Source organism: Oncorhynchus mykiss, chromosome 13 (assembly GCF_057628025.1).
Source record: "Oncorhynchus mykiss isolate SJ-2025 chromosome 13, ASM5762802v1, whole genome shotgun sequence".
In the NCBI taxonomy this organism is placed as follows: domain Eukaryota; kingdom Metazoa; phylum Chordata; class Actinopteri; order Salmoniformes; family Salmonidae; genus Oncorhynchus; species Oncorhynchus mykiss.
In genome coordinates this window covers 36,403,132-36,410,028 of record NC_143034.1, presented here as the reverse complement: position 1 = coordinate 36,410,028, position 6,897 = coordinate 36,403,132, and positions in this window count along the sequence as shown.

Below are 6,897 nucleotides of genomic sequence, written 5' to 3'. Positions count from 1 at the left end.
TTCAAGCAGAAATTTGCTTCCTGCAACACTAACTCAAAAAAGTTCTGGGACACTGTAAAGTCCATGGAGAATAAGAACACCTCCTCCCAGCTGCCCACTGCACTGAAGATAGGAAACACTGTCACCACTGATAAATCCACCATAATTGAGAATTTCAATAAGCATTTTTCTACGGCTGGCCATGCTTTCCACCTGGCTACTCCTACCCCTGTCAACAGCACTGCACCCCCAACAGCAACTCGCCCAAGCCTTCCCCATTTCTCCTTCTCCCAAATCCATTCAGCTGATGTTCTGAAAGAGCTGCAAAATCTGGACCCCTACAAATCAGCCGGGCTAGACAATCTGGACCCTTTCTTTCTGCATTACTAGCCTGTTCAACCTCTCTTTCGTGTCGTCTGAGATTCCCAAAGATTGGAAAGCAGCTGCGGTCATCCCCCTCTTCAAAGGGGGGGACACTCTTGACCCAAACACCTACCCGCCTGTCCAACATCACTACTCTGGACGGCTCTGACTTAGAATACGTGGACAACTACAAATACTTAGGTGTCTGGTTAGACTGTAAACTCTCCTTCCAGACCCATATCAAACATCTCCAATCCAAAGTTAAATCTAGAATTGGCTTCCTATTTCGCAACAAAGCATCCTTCACTCATGCTGCCAAACATACCCTTGTAAAACTGACCATCCTACCAATCCTCGACTTTGGCGATGTCATTTACAAAATAGCCTCCAATACCCTACTCAACAAATTGGATGCAGTCTATCACAGTGCAATCCGTTTTGTCACCAAAGCCCCATATACTACCCACCATTGCGACCTGTACGCTCTCGTTGGCTGGCCCTCGCTTCATACTCGTCGCCAAACCCACTGGCTCCATGTCATCTACAAGACCCTGCTAGGTAAAGTCCCCCCTTATCTCAGCTCGCTGGTCACCATAGCATCTCCCACCTGTAGCACACGCTCCAGCAGGTATATCTCTCTAGTCACCCCCAAAACCAATTCTTTCTTTGGCCGCCTCTCTTTCCAGTTCTCTGCTGCCAATGACTGGAACGAACTACAAAAATCTCTGAAACTGGAAACACTTATCTCCCTCACTAGCTTTAAGCACCAACTGTCAGAGCAGCTCACAGATTACTGCACCTGTACATAGCCCACCTATAATTTAGCCCAAACAACTACATCTTTCCCAACTGTATTTAATTAATTTATTTATTTTGCTCCTTTGCACCCCATTATTTTTATTTCTACTTTGCACATTCTTCCATTGCAAAACTACCATTCCAGTGTTTTACTTGCTATTTTGTATTTACCTTGCCACCATGGCCTTTTTTGCCTTTACCTCCCTTCTCACCTCATTTGCTCACATTGTATATAGACTTGTTTATACTGTATTATTGACTGTATGTTTGTTTTACTCCATGTGTAACTCTGTGTCGTTGTATCTGTCGAACTGCTTTGCTTTATCTTGGCCAGGTCGCAATTGTAAATGAGAACTTGTTCTCAACTTGCCTACCTGGTTAAATAAAGGTAAAATAAAAATAAATCTTTAAAAAATGATTGATTCGTTTTTAATGAGAATTTAAAACCAACTTTACACCCACTACATATTTTTATTGAACCATACATCTGACATGGATCATTTTGACCCCAGAGGCATATATTTTATCGTAGCCAACATGTGGTTTATTCAATTCTTCCAATTTTTCATGACTTTGTCAATAAACTTGTTCTTAATAAATCTAAATATGGTTCAGTGTTTCTGTATCAATATGGACTTTCATTTTGACCCCAGGCAAAAGCACCTTTGATAAATAGGATGTTCATTTAAAATCAAAATCACATTTTATTGGTCACATACACATGTTTAGCATGTTATTGCTGGTGTTGTGAAATGCTTGTGGTTTTAGCTCTGACAGTGCAGTAATATCTAACAAGTAATATCTAACAATTTCACAACATATACCCAATATACACAAATCTAAGTATTCAAATCTAGGTTTCTCTATAGACATGATCCATCCCACCAGAGGGTGGAGGGGCACCTGTATCAGTGGTTTTGACCAGATAGACACCTGCATACACACAGTATAGTGCCTCCCATGTACTCTCCTAAGATTGGATTTTTCTATACCACGTTTTACATGACTGTACAAAACTATCAATGGTAGAAAACTCTGCCAGTGGTAGAAAAGTCTACCAGGAGTATACAGTGCATTCGTAATGTTTTCAGACCCCTTCACTTTTTCCACATTTTGTTACATTACAGCCTTGTTCTAAAATGGAAGATTTTTTCACTCATCAATCTACACACAATACCCCATTATGACATCACAATACCCCATAATGACATCACAATACCCCATAATGACAAACCCAAAACTTTTTTTTTTTACATTTATGCACGTATTCAGACCCTTTGCTATGAGACTCGAAATTGAGCTCACATGCACCCCGATTCCATTGATCATCCTTGAGATGTTTCTACAACTTGATTGGAGTCCACCTGTGGTAAATTCAATTGATTGGACATGATTTGGAAAGGCACACACCTGTCTATATGGTCCCACAGGTAACCAAGCCATGAGGTCAAAGGAATTGTCCGTAGAGCTCCAAGACAGGATTGTGTCAAGGCACAGATCTGGGGATGGGTACCAAAACATTTCTGCAGCATTGAAGGTCCCCAAGAACACAGTGACCTCCATCATACTTAATGGAAGAAGTTTGTTATTATTATTATTATTTGTAGTCTCAATCCGTGGAGCTGCAGGGATTTGTAGTCTTAGTGGCCTCCATCAACGTTAATGGAAGAAGTTTGTTATTATTATTATTATTATTTGTAGTCTTGCATGTCGTCTACTTTGATGTTAATTAGCCTTTTCGAATCGGTGAATAAAGGATCCCCATTAGTTCCTGCCAAGGCAGCAGCTACTCTTCCTGGGGTCCAGCAAAATAAAGGCAGTTATACAATATTAAAAACATTACAATACATTCACAACACACGGTGTGCTCTCAGTCACCTTGTCCTAGAGAGATTTACATGGTTATCAAAACGTCACACCAGGGTAAGGCTAAACAAAACACAGCCCCGTGGGGAAAAAATTAATGGTGGAAAAACCATGTGAACGATTTCCCTGTTTGACCTGTAGTTGTTATGGATATTATAACTCTACAGCGCCCCACAGTGGACGTGTCAAAATATGTTACATTGATAAAGCACACTTTATTTAACCTCCATGTCATCTTGTTTTTACATGGCATTGTAGATTTTAGCGGTATATAGGATGTATTTTGGATGCTTTCAGTGTATTTTCAACGCTTTCAGACAATGGATTAATCGCAATTAAAAAATAGTGCACTAACATTACACAAAGTTATCTCAAGTCTGACAGCCCAAACAAAAACACACATTCTCAGTCAAAAACACAAGTCAGAACACAGCCTCTCTATTCTCTCATGTGTTTTCAGGTCCTCTGACTGGGAAAATGTCTTTCCACAATGAGAGCAGTGGTATTCTTCTCCTGTGCATTTGTATGTATTCTTTCATGCTCTTTCAGGTACCTTAACTGGGTAAATCTCTTTCCACAGTGGGAGCAGTGGTACGTCTTTTTTTCTGTGTGTGTCCTCTCATACAGGTTTCTTAACTGGGTACAACTCTTTCCACAATGGGAACATTGGAACAGTTTTTCCCCTGTGTGGTCCACAGACGATGCAATCTCAACCACACTGCACACTGCCCTTACCCATCTGGACAAGAGGAATACCTATGTGAGAATGGTGTTCATCGACAACAGCTCAGCATTTAACACCATAGTACCCTCCAAACTCGTCATCAAGCTCGAGACCCTGGGTCTCGACCCCGCCCTGTGCAACTGGGTACTGGACTTCCTGACGGGCCGCCCCGTAAGTAACAACATCTCCACCCCGCTGATCCTCAACACTGGGGCCCCACAAGGTTGCGTTCTGAGCCCTCTCCTGTACTCCCTGTTCACCCACGACTGCGTGGCCATGCACGCCTCCAACTCAATCATCAAGTTTGCGGACGGCACTACAGTGGTAGGCTTGATTACCAACAAAGACAAGACGGCTTACAGGTAGGAGGTGAGGGCCCTCAGAGTGTGGTGTCAGGAAAATAACCTCACACTCAACGTCAACAAAACTAAGGAGATGATTGTGGACTTCAGGAAACAGCAGAGGGAGCACCCCCCTATCCACATCGATGGGACAGTAGTGGAGAGGGTAGTAAGTTTTAAGTTCCTCTGCGTACACATCACAGACAAACTGAATTGGTCCACCCACACAGACAGCATCGTGAAGAAGGCGCAGCAGCGCCTCTTCAACCTCAGGAGGCTGAAGAAATTCGTCTTGTCACCAAAAGCACTCACAAACTTCTACAGATGCACAATCGAGAGCATCCTGTCGGGCTGTATCACCGCCTGGTACGGCAACTGCTCCGCCCACAACCGTAAGGCTCTCCAGAGGGTAGTGAGGTCTGCACAACGCATCACCGGGGGCAAACTACCTGCCCTCCAGGACACCTACACCACCCGATGTCACAGGAAGGCCATAAAGATCATCAAGGACAACAACCACCCGAGCCACTGCCTGTTCACCCCGCTATCATCCAGAAGGCAAGGACAGTACAGGTGCATGAAAGCTGGGACCGGGAGACTGAAAAACAGCTTCTATCTCAAGGTCATCAGACTGTTAAACAGCCACCACTAACATTGAGTGGCTGCTGCCAACACACTGACTCAACTCCAGCCACTTTAATAATGGGAATTTATGGAAATTGATGTAAAATATATCACTAGCCACTTTAAACAATGCTACTTAATATAATGTTTACATACCCTACATTATTCATCTCATATGTATACGTATATACTGTACTCTATATCATCTACTGCATCTTTATGTAATACATGTATCACTAGCCACTTTAAACTATGCCACTTTGTTTACATACCCTACATTACTCATCTCATATATATATACTGTACTCGATACCATCTACTGCATCTTGCCTATGCCGCTCTGTACCATCACTCATTCATATATGTTAGTTAGATTACTCGTTGGTTATTACTGCATTGTCGGAGCTAGAAGCACAAGCATTTCGCTACACTCGCATTAACATCTGCTAACCATGTGTATGTGACAAATACATTTGATTTTATTTTATTTCATGCATTTGCAGGCTCCCTAACTGGGTAAACGTCATTCCACATTGAGAACAGTGGTAAGGCTTCTCTCCAGTGTGTGTTCTCATATGTGTTCTCAGGCTCCCTAACTGAGTAAAACTCTTTCCACACTGGGAGCAGTGATGTCGTCCTGCTGGTTTGGACGTCTCAGGGTCTGGTTCCCCTGAAGGACTCTTCCTGCTGTCAGAAGGAGAGTCTGGTCTCTATCCGGTCAAAAACAAACCAATTATTGAATTAAATAGAGACATGAATGAAACCTCCACATGATAAAATTTAGACTCAACACCATCTCAACAAGATGAGATATTTAGCCAGTCACTAGCAGATGGGCTCAACGGAAAGGATTTCCACAGTGTGGGGAACCTCTAAAGCATGTATTACGGTGGGCTCTGGTGTATTAGAGGGGAAATAACACAGTGTGGGTACCTCTTTTACTTGTATTATGGCTCTGGTGTATTAGAGGGTAAATAACACAGTGTGGGAACCTCTATAACATGTATTATGGCTCTGGTGTATTAGAGGGGAAATAACACAGTGTGGGAACCTCTATAACATGTATTATGGCTCTGGTCTATTAGAGGGGAAATAACACCGTGTGGGGAACCTCTATAACATGTATTATGGTGGGCTATGGTGTATTAGAGGTGGAATAACACAGTGTAGGAACCTCTATAACATGTATTATGGCTCTGGTGTATTAGAGGGGAAATAACAGTGTGGGAACCTCTATAACATGTATTATGGCTCTGGTGTATTAGAGGGGAAATAACACAGTCTGGGAACCTCTATAACATGTATTATAGTAGGCTCTGGTGGATGAGAGGGGAAATAACACAGTCTGGGAACCTCTATAACATGTATTATGTTAGGCTCTGGTGTATTAGAGGGGAAATAACACCATGTATTATGACTCTGGTGTATTAGATGGGAAATGACATGCCTCCAGAAAGAAGAGAGAAGGTCTGAAGCAATGAAAAGACTAGAAACAGAGATGTGGTCTGGAAAGGGATTTGGACATTTCACAGATCGCACATTTCAAAACTGCCTGCAAATTCACATTTCAGATGCAGGAAACGTATAACAAAAAAGGCAGAATATGCTCTGTTTAGACCTAGAACCAGTTTAATGAGAGAGGTGAGAAGACAGGCAGGCTACTAGCAAGACAACTAAACATGCAGAACACTTGGAACGTAACTCCAGCCATTGAGAAGGACACTAAGATGTTGACCTCATCCAAAGAGATTGACAGCGTGTTTTAATGTTATTATGAAGATGTATATATATCCTCCTGTTCAGCCCCATAGATATGGACACCTCTTTGTCTGGTATAGAATTACCTAGATTATCAGATAGCCAGGTAGAGGACCTGGACTGGACTATAACAGAAGAGGAGGTTAGAGACGCCATTTTATCTATGAAAGCAGGGAAATCACCTGGTCTGGACGGACTTCCTGTAGAATATTATACAAGTATATTGACATTCTGGTACCTGTGTCATGACGGGTCGAAGATGGAAGACTGGTTTGCCCAGCAGAGATTACCCTCGTCCCTTGTAGAATCTGCCTGGTCATGGTGTCATAGAACGGATACGTTGTACCCTGTCGTTCTCAGGAGATTGTCTGTCCTTTCCTAGGCCACGTACCTTTACAGCTGCAGCTGATAACTCAACATCTAGGATGTCACTTTTTCTTCAGT